This window comes from Felis catus, chromosome B4, assembly GCF_018350175.1.
Source record: "Felis catus isolate Fca126 chromosome B4, F.catus_Fca126_mat1.0, whole genome shotgun sequence".
Lineage (NCBI taxonomy): Eukaryota > Metazoa > Chordata > Mammalia > Carnivora > Felidae > Felis > Felis catus.
Genome location: NC_058374.1, coordinates 130,193,342 through 130,208,870, shown reverse-complemented (window position 1 = coordinate 130,208,870; position 15,529 = coordinate 130,193,342). Strand labels below are relative to the sequence as shown.

Sequence of the window (15,529 nt, the reverse complement as noted above, 5' to 3'; positions counted from 1 at the left end):
GAATCACAGTTTGAGTGCTGCGTGGAAAACAACTTGAACCTGATGTTCCCTTACATTATATTTAAATTTATGTGAAGCACTTTCGACCTTGCAGGCATGCATTTCGCTCTTGCTTGGAATGCTGTAACAACAATGTTTTGTCCGTCAGAGGCGTTCCAAAAATTTTATGAATGTTAACGTGCTTAATCTCCCAGTATTCCAGGGTAGTGGCAGGTAGGCAGGTGATTTTTTTTCTTTTTTTTTACATATCTTGTGTGTTAGCCCATTTCGGTTGTTAATGCCTCTTAAGGAGAAAGTTTCTCCTTTGAAGCTGAAATATCCTATGTTTTGAATTCACTCAAAAGAAAAATTACTCCAGAAAGCTTGAACCAAACCTGGTTAGATGCTTCTGAGTTATGCGAGAGGGATTGAAATAAACTTTTTTAGCTAAAAATAATGTTGCTCCCAAGTTACCAAAAATGGCTGACTAAAATGCTTTTAAGATCCTGTGTAAGCCACCATAAGCTGAAGGTCAAGAAAAAAGTTTAGAACATGTCTTGAGAAACGATTGGCTGTATTTTGCCAAAGCTTTTGCCAAGCTTATTCCATAATTATCTCATGGGACAAAAGCTGGTGGAAAGTGTTATGCCTTAGATTCGGTAGGGTTCTAGAGATTCTTTAAGTATGCCGCCTGTTTCTTCCGACGGTAACCTTGTACCTGTGGAAGGCATTAGGGTAGGTGAAAACCGGACATTGAATTCTAAAGATATTGTGCGGCTGCTTATGCTGATTAATTATTTAAAGCCCTTGTCTCCTGTCACAGAGCAGTTTTGCTCTCGGGCAACATTGGCCATCTTTCACAGAGAGCCAAGTGTTGGGTCGTTAGCGTGTGGAATCGCCACCAGCATTAGCCTTGTTTAATTCTAAAACCTCACTGTGCTTTAATGATTACCCAGAGGACCCCTCGGCGGCACTCTTCTGCTGTTGGTGGGGACAGCTTGAGGAACTGGAGAGGCATGTTGACTTTCCTCCTTGACGTTGCTTAGAATTGTAGAATATTGGGGCGCCTGGGTGGCTCATCCGGTTAAACGACTGACTCTTGATTTTGGCCCAGGTCATGATCTCATGGTCGTGAGATTGAGCCCCAGGTCGGGCCCTGTGCTGAGCATGGAGCCTGCTTAAGATTCTCTCCCTCTCTCTCTGCCCCTCCCCTGCGTGCATGCTCTCTCTCAAAAAAAAAAAAAAAATTGTAGAATAAAATCTTGAATTAGAATGAAATTTAAAGGTTTTTTATTTTCATAAAAATTACTTTTTTTTGGTAGAGCCAGTATAAAGTCATGACTTTTTCCTGCCTAAATATCACACCTATTTATTAAGCACTAGATGTGTATGAGAAGGCTAGGTAACTAAGCTCATGTCCAAAGACCTCCTTCCTTCCGTTGGGGAAGAATGGTAGCCTGCAGGCAGCGTGTTGTTTACACTTTGAGGAGAGTAGAGAAATTTTAGAAGTATCTGTTCCCGTGTAGTAAGAACTCATCAAAAATTAGAATAAAAGGATCATATGGCTCAGTTAAGTGCCAGCTTGGATTGAGGTGGTCCTATGGCTTCTTAACTTTATCCAACCACGCCCAAAAGCCCACAAGGGTAGCCAAGTGCACATTACCCTGGGTGGGGCCCAGGGAAGCTGGAACAAACAGGTTCTAGTGCAGTAAAGGGTCGGAGAAGACAAAGGACAAAGGACGGGCTTGTGATACAAATTTGAGATCCTGCTGTTAGAAGAGATTGGGTAGTGAGGATTCCTAAGGAATAGTTATCAGATGGATGATTTTGGTGGAGAAAAGCCCGCCGGAAATAAATAGGTCGCAGTTGGAAGCTTTGGGAGGGTCGTCAGCTTGAGTACTGACATCATTGAGGAGTAAACCGGTGGACTCATTGGGCAGATTGAGAGAAAGTCATGGCAGTGCAGAAAGTGGAGAGAATGATATATAAGGATTAACTTGGCTGTTCTTAACCGGGGGATGTTTTACCCGTCACGCAACATTTGGTGACGTCTGGAGACGTTTTTGATTTTTGTAGCTGTGGAGGTGCTGCTGGCTCTGGTGGGTAGAGGCCGGGGGTTGCTGCTTCAACACCCTAAAATGCATAGGGCAGCCCCCTCATGAAGAATGATCCAGTCCAAGATGTCAGTACAGTGATTCAATCCGAGGTTGAGATGCCCTGGATTGTTTCTCCTCCCTTCCATTCTGCTCTGTAGAATTCTGCACATCTGTTCGTTCTTTTGTTCGGTGATCATTTATGGAGCTCCACCAATGTGCCAGGCACCGTGCTAGATAGGCATTAGGAACATCAAGATTGGTTAGACATCACCTCCTTTTTAAAGTTTATTTCAAATTATAAATTAATACACGGGTATATTCTTATAAGTAAAAAAAAAAATCAGGAACAAACATGTAAAGCCAGTGGTGACTTTGACTACCACCTTCAGTCTCTGTTCCTTCTCCAGAGGTACCCAGAGCTGTTACTTTGGTATGTGTAGCCGATTATTAGGTCACTTCCCCTGCATCCATTTTCTTTCCTTGTCTTTTATGCTACGCCAAGAAGTTTACTTTCGAATATTTGTACTAGGCTGCACCTTTCTTAAAATGGGGACCAGGTGTTAGGTTTCTCTTTTTGACTTCTCATTATAATATACGTGGTATGTAAAAAATATATAAATATAAATATAAATATAAATATAAATATAAATATATATATGTAGTATACAATAAATGTTTGATGCGTAAAGAATGAAATGAATTGATAGAAAAGCAGCAGTGGGGAGAGCAAAGAGAATGCCAAGTCCTAGTAATGGCCTTTTATAGGCTTTGGAAGGCTGTGGGGTATGTTTATGGGGAAAATGAATTTATGTTAGGATATAGAAATACTGAAAGAGTGAGGAAAAATTCAAAGCTGTACAGGTATGAAAGGGTTTCCTGGGGGCCCAGGTGCTGAGCTGGTACATAGGCAAAGGGGTTGAGAAGGACCAGAGAGCTTCATTGTATAGGGTTCAAGAGTCAAGGAGGGGTAGTAGGGCACCGGTCTTTTGAAGGTTATTGCAAGTTAGCAGTGAAGAAGAACTTCCCAATGTAGGAGCTTTTCATAGAACTGGAAGAGTCCAGAAGTTCCTTTTGGAGTGTGATGTGATAGAAGCCTTCGTAGTTCTGTTACGTTCTAAAGGAATTCTGCTTGTGCACGTGCTTGGAGATACATACCTCTTTATATACCTAAAGGCCCTTTGTTTTTCACTGAACAGAATGTCTTAGGGAACATTTTGTTTCAGTTTATGCAGATCAACCTCATTCTTTTGAAATGACCACATAGTATTCCATAGAAAGGTTTTTTTTTTTTTTTAAATCATGATTTGTTTAAACATTCCTATTGCTAGACATTTAGGTTGTTCTCAGCGTTCTGCTACTATAAGTGGTGCTGCTTGTGGCTGTGTCCTTGTGCACATAGGTAAGTCCGTGAGGACAGATTCTGAGAAGTGGCATTGTCGGTTTCTACGGGCATGGACATTGACATTTTTGATAGGTATTGCCAGGCAGCCTCCAAAATTGTGCACTGCCGTGAACAGCAAAGATGCGATTCGTGAGTATAAGATGACTTTTTCCTGTCGTTTTGGCAAATGTGTTTCCATGCTTTGATTTTTAACAGTCTAAGTGAGAAACGGTACCTTGGTCTTTTGTATTTCTGTAATATAAAGTGATCTTTTTTTTTTTTTATGTGTCTAAAATTCATTTGTATTCTTTGTCATCAACTCAGGTTTGAAACAGGTTTTGTTTTTTTTTAATTGGCAAGAACTTTTATAAATTAAGGAAATTAGCTCTGTCATTCATGTTGCAAAAATTTCCCCGACAGTTTGTCATTTGTCCTTTTGAATTTATTTATAGCATAGAAGGATGTGTATGTGTTTGTATATATTTTGGAATATAACTGAGTATATAAGGAATTAATTTCAAGTTTTTGGATCTTTGGTTGTTTTTTTTTTTTTTTTTTTTGTCTTGTTTTTTTCTGGGAAAGACCGTCTCCACTTGGAGACTTAAAAATAACTTTCTGTGCTTTCTTTTAGTACTTTAATTGGAAAAACCTGGATTTTAGTTTCATTTCTATCGTCTATTGGTTTTGTGACATTGGGCAAGTTGAGTAATCTCTCAGAGCCTCAGTTTCCTAAACTGGAAGGATTAGAGCAGATGATTCGTACCATTGTAAGGAACTTTCAATTATAAAATGTCTTGTTTGCTTTTCAGTGAAATTTGCTCTTGTTTTATGCGGGGACCTGAAGTTGGGGGCAGGGTCAGGGAAAGAGGTAAAGAGACATGGAAGGAAGACAGACATGTGCACAGAGGGCGGAGACAGAAACCAGGACTGTGAACAAAATCCAAAACCGCCCCAGAGAAGATGGAGGGAAAACAAAGGAAAACAGACACAAGGAAGGTAGATACTGAGACCCCAAGTGGATGCATTTTTCATATCATAGGAGGTAAAACACATGTTGGGTCCCTTTGTTCATCCCTCTCCCTCTTTTCCTCCCTCCCCCTCCTCCCTCCGTTTCCCTTCCTTCTTAGAATAAAAAAGTTAAGTGTAATACAGAGGTTGTGAATTAGCACAAATCGTCAAGTGCAAAAGTTAAAGCTTCAGAGTCTTCCTCAGTGTGTATGTACGTAGTACTTAAAGCCAAGTGCTTTGAACTCCTCGGACACGGTGTGTTGGAATTGTTATTACAATATTGATTTATCTATCGCCTGGCAGTCCCTTTCCAGGTCTAAAATTCTGCGTTTGAATGTAGTGTACATGTTTTAGTATTTCTGTAAGAACTGTATCTTCTGCATTTCCTGCTTTTGGATATTAAATCTGTAAAGTTAATAATGACTTCCTACGTGTTTTGTATTTTCACGTCTAAGACTGAAGTTCTCCCCGTAGATTATGCCTTTAAGAAGCCTAGCTTCAGTCTTTGGACACCTGTCTTCCGTGAAAATTTGGGCTGAGATATTCCACTGCTTCCCTGTCACTCTCCCTGTCTGCTAAGCATGTGTAATAGTACTCATCCAGCAATGTGTAGTTAACGAAAATTCTTACGTGACCAGACCCTCTAAAGTCTAATGTTCAGTTATTTCCATTGCTTATTAAAAAAATTTTTTTAAGTATTTATTTATTTTTGAAACAGAGAGAGCACAAGTGGGGGTGGGGCGGAGAGAGAGGGAGACACAGAATCCGAAGCAGGCTCCAGGCTCTGAACCGTCAGCACAGATCCCGACGTGGGGCTTGAACCTGCGAACCGTGAGATCATGACCTGAGCCAAAGTCAGATGCTCAACCGACTGAGCCACCCAGGTGTCCCATCCATTGCTTATTTTTTAAAAGTCAATTTATGTATTGTCCTTAGACCCCAATTTATGATTCTTTCTTGTTGCCTGGTTTGGGGGGAAAAAAACCTTAAAGAAAATTGTATGCTTACCACCTTGGCCATATGTGAATTGAATACACTCTGACCTTTTAGCTGGTGGTAATTTCCTCTCACAAACTCTTTGTTGCCTTTTTAACCTCACGGACCCCCTGCCCCTCCGAATGGGCCTGGGACATTATTATCTGCTGGCTTCCCCAAGTTGCCCTTCAAAACAGACGGCCGGACTTCTTGACATCCTTGCTGGTTATCATGGCAGCGGCTGCCACTGTGGGCTGATTGGAAAGGAAGTCATTGCGGTTGTCAGAAACACGGTCTGGAGGAGACGGGGCTGAAAGTGCAAGTACGCGGCTTTGGCTTAATGGCTCCAAGACTGGCTGTTGTGAGCAGTTGCCGGGGCCTTGGATGTCCTCTTGTCCTAAGACTTGATAAAAACTTTCTCCTCCGCTTCTGGAGGGTGGCTTCCTTTGGAGAGACTCAACCTTTGCTGCGTCCTCACCGTGCGCATTTTAGATGCAGTCCCTCGTCTCATCCCTGCCCTCCTTTTACCTAAAGCAAAACCTAACCGAGAGGTGGTGTTTGAGGTTTCGCTCTGCGTGCGGCAGTGTGGGCAGGAAGAGGAAGGTCCAGGGGGTGACCTGCGAAGGCCTTTGATTTGGTTGGGTCGATGGTGTATAAACTGAGTTAAGTAACAGTCTAAGTTGATGAGGTAAAACATAGTGAAGGGTCATAAACCTTGCTAATTCGCTGGTGAGAAAGATCGTATTTAGTACAGGAGTGCCCACAGTTGTTTTGCTGGGTTTGCTGGGCACTTGGTGGAAAGGTGAGACATAAAAGGCGAAAAAATAAAAGGGATCCAGAATGTAAGCTCTGGCGATTGAAAAAGGTTTTATGTGTGACTTTTACAAGTTGTCATTAATTATTGTAATCACAAGCCTGGGAGGCTAAGGGAAACTTTCCTCCGGCCGTGGAAGCTGACTCAGACTTTCCTCTGGGCTCCCTCCCCATCTCAGGATCTCCTGCCTCTGGCTTTGGAAATAAGTTGCAGGAGGTCCTGTGTGTGATGTAATATAGCAAATACTTAAATTCCGTGTCAGAAATAACTAAAGTTCTGCATTGGAAAACAGCACTGCAGAGAAGGGGGTGAATGGAGAGATGTTGAATCTTGGTCTCTCGTGGAACAGCGTCACTGATGGCAGGTGGGCAACAGGGGGAGCTGAGGGGAGTTTTCATTGGCTTCTAAAAATCTCTCTAGACCTCTCCTGAAGGCAGCAGTGCTTCTTTTCCCCTGGGTTGGGGTGGCTGGTGAATTTGAGGAGTAGGGACTGCTTCTACCACGTGAGTGTCGGAAATGACCGAGGAACCCACACCTGCCCCCCCCCGCCCGAGCGGGTGTTGCTAGAAGCCACGTAAGCTGTGGGCACAGGGCTTTTGAAGGATGGCTGTGTGGGCGTGGCAGGGCGTGCGTACTGGTTCTCCACATCTCCTGTGACCAGAGCCCGTTGACGTTGGTTTGCGTCAGAGGCCAGTAAGCCCCCGTTCTTCCCTAAGGTGTCGCACTGTGCGGAGTCCTCGTGTAGGAAGGTTACCTGCTGTCACGCTGCTCATTTTAGGACACTCAGCTGGACCAGGCGTCAGCCACCTTTTTCCTTCAGGACCTCAAGGCTGATGTGTGAAGACGGACACGGTTTCGGCCAGTAGGAAAGTGGGGTAGGAATCTGCAGGCTGGTCGCCTTCTGATCATGCCGAGAAACACCCTTCTGGCCTGTCGTCCTGTTTCCTTAAGAGACAGTGTTACGGCGTCGTCGTCGTCGTCGTCATCATCATCATCATCATCATCATGCGTGGAATGGGAGTGGAGCTCCTCTTGCCCTGGGACTATGTCTGTGCTACATTTCAGCAGCCTCCTGTTTCCTGGTGATTTTTTTTTTTTTTTGAAGAGTTCTGTTCAAGTCAGAGGTGTCTGCCTTTCCAGCTACTCTTTAATAGTTTCTTCCTTACCTGGGGGGGGGGGTCCCGTTAGCCCACGCCGCGGGAGACACACGGTGGGAGAGGGATCCCACCCCGGGTAATCGTCTCTGGGGGGCTTCAGTGGTGAGCCCGTGGTTGCTGCCTTCACTGGGAGAAGAACTTTTAAGTAAGAAGGGAGAAGAAACTTCTTGTTCGGGCGGCAAAATGAAAACCAGCTTTTCTGAGGCCAGATTGGGATCGTGTGTAATCAACTATGAATTCATCCTCTTTTTCCTCCCCTCCCCGCCCCCCTGTTTGCAGTTGATCTCACGACAGCTGTTTCCAGCTGTCCTCTGGATTTTGCCCAGGCCCCTTGGGATGGATGGCTGCATGACTCACACAACTGGCTTGTTTCCACAGCGGTTCAAATCTAGCTTCTCAAGAAGTAGGAGCGAGAGGAGAGAGAGGGGGACTCTGGTGGCCCCGGAGTAGATGTTCCTGTGGAGATTACGGTCGGCTGACCGCTCTGGTTTCGATTGGTCCCCCTTCACGGCAGCGAGCCGAGAAGAGGACATTGCTGGGGGAGGGGAGGCCAGTGTGTTAGCTGGAGAAGTGGTTTTGGAGAAAGCCAGATGTTTTTGTTTTGTTTTGTTTTGTTTTGATTTGTTTTCCTTTTTTTTTATTAATTTTTTTTTTTTAATTTACATCCAAATTAGCATCTAGTGCAACGGTGATTTCAGGAGTCGATTCCTTAGTGCCCCTTCCCCATTAGCCCCTCCCCCCTCCCAGCACCCCTGCGGTAACCCTGTGTTTGTTCTCCGTATTTAAGAGTCTCTTCTGTGTTGTCCCCCTCCCTGTTTTTATATTATTTTTGTTCCCCTTCCCTTAACGTTCATCTGTTTTGTCTCTTAAAGTCCTCATAGGAGTGAAGTCATACGGTATTTGTCTTTCTCTGACTGACTAATTTCACTTAGCATAAGACCCTCCAGTCCCATCCACGTAGTTGCAAATGGCAAGATTTCATTCTTGCGGATTGCCGAGTAATACCCCATTGTCTCTATATACCACATGTTCTTTATCCATTCATCCATCCACGGACGTTTGAAGCCAAATGTTCTTTTACTTTTTTTTCTTTCTCCCCCTCCAGATCTGCTTCAGAGCAAACTGCAACTTTCCTTTTCAGTGGGACGTAGGGCTGTGTGTGAGATGGGTGGCTGAGTGAGAGCTGAGGGAAGTGTCGGTTAAAAATGCAGGTGATGCTGGGGGCGCCTGGGTGGCTCAGTCGGTTAAGCGTCTTGGGTCATGATCTCACGGTTTGTGAGTTTGAGCCCCTCGTTGGGCTCTGTACTGACAGCTCAGAGCCTGGAGCCTGTTTGGATTCTGGGTCTTCATCTGTCTCTGCCCCTCCCCTGCTCGCTCGTGTGTGCTCTCTCTCTCTTTCTCTCTCTCTCTTTCAAAAGTAAATAAACATTAAAAAAAAAAATAAAAAAAAAATTCAGGTGATGCTCTCCGTACTCCAGCTGATTCTTGGTAGGAGGTGTGTTCCTTTCTCTTCAAAGCGGTCCCTCCCTTTCCCAACAGTAAGCACTGCCCTTGCTCCCCCCCCCCCCCTTCCTTCCATGAAGGCCACTCCTTCCCAGCGTGGGAACCTATATAGTGATACAGCTCGGTAAAGAAAATTTAAAAAATTCTTTAGGTATTTGAAAAATTCTTCACTTTGATCTCTTTGAGCTCTACACTCACATTTCTTAAAGGGTAGCAAGCTGCAGAAAAAAATTTTCTAGACCTGCTCTGATACAGGAGCCATTAGCCACTTGTGGCTGTCGTGGTCTTGAAACATGGCTCGTCCAAACTGAGATGCTCTGTGAGTGTAAAACACACACTAGATTTTATTTGCTTATTGTTTATGTATTTGTGTATTTATTTATTAAAGTTTATTTATTTTGAGAGAGACAGAAGCATTGCAAGCGGGGAAGGGTCAGAGAGAGGGAGAGAGAGAATCCCAAGCAGGCACCTGACGCGAGACTCGAACTCACGAAACCGTGAGATCATGCCTGAACCGAAGGCAAGAGTCGGACGCTTAACCAACGGAGCCGCCCAGGCACCCCCTCAAATACCCACTAGATTTTAAAGACCAGTGCAAAAAAATTTCATTGAAAATTTACAAATCATTGACTATTGTTGAAATATTGACATGTTGAAATGCTAATATTTTGGATGTGTTGGATTCCCTAAATTATATTAAAATTTACCTTACCTGGTTTCTTTTTTAAATGCTGTTAACTAGAAAATTTTAAATTAAGTAAATGGCCCATATTTCTTGCTGTCATTATATTTCTGCTCTAAACAGAAGAAGTTACTGAACAACTGGTGTGCTCCTCTCTGGTAGTGTCCGTTTTCCAGAAGCCAAGAGATAGTTTGGGACTCACAAACCGATGTGCTACAACATGCCCTCTGTAATAGTTGTCTTTTGCCCCAGAACATATTACCCCTACACTTACTGACTTGAAACAACACACCTTTATTATGTCACAGTTTCTGTGGGTCGTAAATCTGGGAGCAACTAAGCTGTGCGGTTCAGGCTTAGGATCCCTCATGAAGTTTCAGTCAGGCAGTTGCTGGTGTCGCACTCATCTGAAGTCTGAACCGGGGCCGGAGGATTCCAAGATGGTTCGTTTCAAGACTCTTGGCATGTTGTCAGTTCCCCTCTGGCTTTAGTTCCTTCCAACATGGACTTCTCCTTAGGCTTCTTGAGTGTCTTCCCTACCTTATGTTGACTTCCCCCCTAGAGTGAGTGATCAAGTGAGAGATCGAGTAAGGGAGAGAGCAGGTGAAGGGGGGAGTTGCAGTGCTTTTAATGACCTAGTGCCTGCAGGATACGTTATCATTTCTGCTTTATTTTATTTGTTAGAAGCAAGTGTCTGAGTCTAATTCCTCCTCTCAAGGAGAGGAAAATTAGGCTCCAGTTTTTAAATTTATTTTTATTTTTATTTTATTTTATTTTTTTTTAGGCTTCACTTCTTGAAGGGAGTAGTATATAGTATATAGGAATTTGTGGACATATTTTGAAACTGCTACACTTTCTGTTTATCTGCTGTTTTCCCCTGTTAGTGTACCTGGATTTCACTGACCGCCTCTGAAAACGGTCAGAGTTCAGTGGCTGAAGTCCATTTTACCCTCACCTGCTACCTCAGCAGTGTTGCTTGGAACAGTTTTACCCATTTTGAGACTGCCAACTCTGACCTGTAATCAAAATTGTCTTTTTTTGGTCGGGCAACGGGGAGGCCAGGATGAATTCAGCTTTGCGTGAGCCTTGAATACTGGTGTGTGCCTCAGTTGATTTTTAGTAGCAGAATAAGGCTGGATATTCCATGGTAAATGTGTTGTTATTATGTGGATATTATATTTCTCTTAATTAAGATTCAGAGCACTCAGGAACCATTCTGTATCTCATTCTGCCTCTGGGAGGTTTGAAAGTAAAGCAGGGCCTCATTCTGTTTTCTGCTCCAAGTAGGGACATGGAGGTGAGTTCACTGGTGCAGGAGGCTGAGTGAAGGTGTTGCGAGGGGTGGAGAGGTATGTTTGGCAGGGACATAAATGGTACGCTCCGGTAGCTTAAACCGGAACGTGGGGGCAAAGGTACTGTTAAATAAGAGTGTGTAAATAACACGCTGCCGAGTTTCCCAAGATGGACTCATCCATGCCTCCCCTCCCTATAGCTGTTTTAGTTTTGGCTCAGCCTCACACTTCCGGAGTGTAGACTGACACAGGAGGCAAGACCTACAGGGTAAGTGGCCCAGTGGACGTAATAAGGGAGGGTCAGTTTTTGTCTGGCCTCCATCAAAATGGGGCTTTAGTACAAGGAAACGAGGTATGTATGGGAAAGTGGTTGGGTCAGAATAGGGCTCAAGATTCAGGACAGCAGGGATTCATTTAAAACCACTTGACTTCAGTTTTTTTCTGATGGCTTGGTATGATTTACTCAGGTACTTCCTAGGGAATCGAGCGTGATCTTTTCCATTTGAGAAGTCTGAAGGCGTAGATGAATGGGTTGTATTAGAAAGTTTGTTGCCTTGGACAGAAAATCAAAAATCTGTGGAGTCTGGCTGTCTTCTCAATCCTTGTTATCATTATCATAATCTTGGTACTTAAGTTTAATTTTGAATAGTTGCTTTCCTTTGTGTGTGTGTGTGTGGGGGGGGGTGGTTTATCTCTTGTCTCTGTAACCAGACTTTGTTTTCTTCGCGTTCATGCTTTTTATTTCTTTGTGTACTAATAATAACTTCTGCGTTGTATATTCAAGAGGATATGAACTCAGGCATGGTGGCGGGACCCGCTGGGGCTGGGAGAGGCATAGAGCGCAGTGGTTGAGAATTCGGGGTTTAGAGTCCTACCGGCTCTGCTGCTTAGTACATTGATAACCTCGGACAAGTTTGCTTAATTTCTATGAGGCTAAGTTCCTTCATCTGTAAAATGTTAATGATAGTTTTTGCCTCATAGACTTGTGAAAACTAATGAGATATTACAAGTAAGCACTTAGCACAGGAGCAGCTACATAAGTTAGGTTTGTAAAAGTGTAATTGTCTAGCTTATGAATGCTTTTTATTAGAGGCATCCAAGTTCTTGAATCTTGAGCCTCTCATTACTTATTTGACGTTATTTATTGGTTCATCAGTCACTGATACCAGAAGCCTAAACCGGGTGTGTGTTCTGGTCAGCGTGAATGGGTCCACATCCTGACTGACTCTGCTCAGAGAGTGTTCTTGTCTGCCGGGCAAAATAGGTGTTCTGGGCCGTGGCTTTTTCCTTGCAGGGCCCAAGGGCGCCCCCTCTCTCGAGAGACCAGAGGCTGCCGTTGTTTTCTGTACAGTAGAGCCTGATTTGGCCTGCAGTTAAGGCTCTCCAGAAGGTCACTTAAACCCGGCTGATGTGAACTCCTCGCAAAAGGCCCAAGTCCTGCAGCCGTCCAGTTTTCTATTAAGAAACTACTGGGACTGTTTTTTTTTTTTTTTTTTTTTAAAAGAAACTGCAGCAGGCAAACCAATCATTCCTTTCAACTCTGCACTCCTTGGTCAGCATCCAGGATGTAAGCAGCTCTGGCCATCTGTATATTCCTGTGACCTCGGCCTGACTGTGATTTTTCTCTCCTGACCTGACCTTCAGGCGGCTCCTCCCCTCATAGACTGTCCCGTTTTTCCTGTTGCATTCGTAAACAGTCCTCCCCATCCTCAGCCTTTTCACGGACTCTTATATCTACTCTTTCCTCTTAACTAAATCCCATTTCTTTCTGAGAACATCACATCCCCCTCCTACTGGGTGTTTTTTGTTCTTATACTTTAGGGAGGTGGGTATCCTGGCATCTCTCCTCTCCAGGATTCCTGTCTAATCTTCTTCCCTTGGGCGAAATTGAAATTCCCTGCTACTTTAAAGCTCCTGTAATCTGGCTCATCTACCCACTTCCCTTACTCAGTGCTGTCATTTATCCATTGCCTTGCCTCTCTTCCTCATTAAAAAAAACCAAAAAAACCCCAAACTGCCTAATGTTGGCACCGGTTATTGGGCTTTCTCTCGACCTTTATTGTCACGAGGGATAGGAGACCCAGCGTGTGTGCGGATGACTGATCCGGCGCCTGCCTCTGAGTTCTTTGACTGAGGGGCTTCCCTGACTGGAACCGCGCAGGTACTTACTTGCACTGCCTGCTCTGAGGACACGCCCTCCGTCTTGTCCATCTGGAACTGCTTCATTTCTGAAAATTGAAAGATGGACATCTCATCTCCTCGTTAACACCCTTCCATCTTCCAGTTCTCTTGTTCATGTTCATCAGCTACCGCTGCGTCTCATCTCCAGCATCATTGACGAGTCCGTACACTGGCCCTCTCTGCGCTCTCTCCCTTCCTGTGAATCCCCCCTCCCCCGACTTTGCTCCCCCCCTCCCTCGTTTAGATTTCTTGGCCTTTTGCTTAAACCACGCTTTGGCCGGTATTCTCTCTTTATGTTCATTTTGTTTGACCTACTAGCAAAACCCAGGCCTAGATGGATGCGACTGTCTGCCTTCGTGGTTTTCAGCGATTCCTGGATCCTTGACTCCTGCTGGCAGGCTTTGTGTTTTTGAGTGACCTCTCCTGGGGATTTGCCTCCAGAGCTGTCTCAGACGTTCCTCATGGTCCTCCATTTACTTTCCCTTCACTTAAGCAAGAATTTTTGTCTCTCTCTCTCTCTTTTTTTAAAAGTAGTCTTCATGCCCAGTGCAGAGCCCAACATGGGGCTTGAAATCAGTACCCTGAGATCAGGACCTGAGCTGAAGGATACCTGGGTGGCTCAGTTGGTTGAGTGTCCAACTCTTGATTTCGGCTCTGGTAGTGATCCCAGGGTTGTGGGATCGAGCCCCGTGTTGGGCTCTGTGCTCAGCATGGAGCCTGCTTAAGATTCTCTGTCTCCCTCTACCCCTCCTCCCAGCTCGAGTGCACTCTCTCTCTCTCAAAAAAAAGACGAGAATTGAGATCAAGAGTTGGATGCCCGTCCCCAGAATTCTTGCCTCTTAATTTGTGGATGAAATAGAAGATATCAAATTGAAACTCTTAATTTCCTGCCATCAAACCTACAAACTGTGTCTGTTACAGTGAAAGATGTATTGTTCTTCCTTTGGTGAATCCTGCTTGGATCTTTTTCCTGCATTTTTGTTTTTTATTTTTTATTAAATTAGAAAAAATTTTTTTTAAGTTTATTTATTTTTGACACAGAGAGCAGGTGTGAGCTAGGGAGGGGCAGAGAGAGAGGGAGACACAGAATCCGAAGCAGGCTCCAGGCTCTGAGCCGTCAGCACAGAGCCTGACGTGGGGCTTGAACTCACGAACCGTGAGATCACCACCTGGGCCGACGTCGGCCGCTTAACCGACTGAGCCACCCAGGCGCCCCTAAAATTTTTTTTAACGTTTTACTTTATTTTTTTGAGAGACAGAGAGAGAAGACAAACACGGGACGGGCAGAGAGAGAGGGAGACACAGAACCCAAAGCAGGTTCCAGACTCTGAGCTGTCAGCACAGAGCCCGATGTGGCGCTTGGACCCGTGAACATGAGATCATGACCTGAGGTGAAGTCGGTCGCTCAACCGTCTGAGCCACCCAGGCGCCCCTTTCCTGGATTTTTAAATCTACCTTTTTGTATCTCTTCTTACCAACATTCTATATGCCTCTCTCATTAAATAAAATCTAGCATATTCAGTCCTCTGGTCTCCTCCGTCCTCCGGCTGCTCTTTACCCTTCTCCCTTCTACAAACTACAAAACCAGCTTCTTGACATAATTGTCTTTATCCTTTGAACACATTGAAGTCTGGTTTCTTCTTCGACTACAACGTTTAAACTCCGTTCCTCCGACGTCACCAATAACAACCCCTGTGGCTGAACCCAGTGAATGTCCTTTCCGTCTTCCCTGTCCTTGAAATGCCCCTCTTCCCCCGGCTTCCTCTGGCACCATCCTTTTTAACACGTTTCCCTCCCCCCGCCACAGCCTTTTCCATGACCCTTCCTCAGCCCCCACTTACAGGCTGCTGTCACTCAGCATTCTGCTCTAGGCCTTTTCCTCTGTGACATGTGCTCTCCTTGGGTGAGCTCATCCACAGCGAAGGCTTTATTCATCATCTAGATGCTGACAACTTCCAAATTGCTATCTGTAGCCTAGATCTGCCTCCTGCACATCCGATGGCAGTTTCCACCTGCTCGTGTGCCCTGTAGGTACTGCAAAGCCAGCATGTCTGTAACTCATCCCTCCCCGCCTGCCCTTTCTCCAGAACTCCACCCTTGTGTAGCTCTGTGGCCAGTGCCACTGCTTACCCAGGGGTCTTTTTGCCTTCACTTTTGTCCCTTCCAGCCCGTGTCACTGCATCTCAGTGGCCTTTCTTAGAAATGATTCATCTGAAACAGCTCTCATTATATCAGTGCCCTTCAAGTGACTTCGGTGATCTGGCTCCTAGCTCATCTCCTAGACCCTTGACCCACTCATGCATGGACCGTACAGCTCTACTTGAAGTTACTTCTACATTTTTTTGAATGTTTACTTATTTTTGAGAGATAGAGATAGAGACAGAGACAGAGACAGGGAGAGAGGGAGACAGAGGATCCGAGGCTGGCTCTGCACTGACAGCAGAGAGCCTGATGCAGGGCT

The 15,529-nt window shown here is 44.8% G+C and overlaps 1 protein-coding gene and 1 long non-coding RNA gene across 20 annotated transcripts in view; both read left to right on the top strand.

Annotated features, from left to right (window-relative positions):
* The window catches only part of RBFOX2 (RNA binding fox-1 homolog 2), a 289,113-nt gene that overhangs the window by 20,571 nt on the left and 253,013 nt on the right, over positions 1 to 15,529 (top strand). The window lies entirely within an intron of this gene.
* LOC123386731 lies at positions 1,193 to 4,881 on the top strand. Its single transcript, XR_006601095.1, has 2 exons — positions 1,193 to 3,474; positions 4,266 to 4,881. It is a non-coding gene; the product is annotated as an uncharacterized LOC123386731 (long non-coding RNA).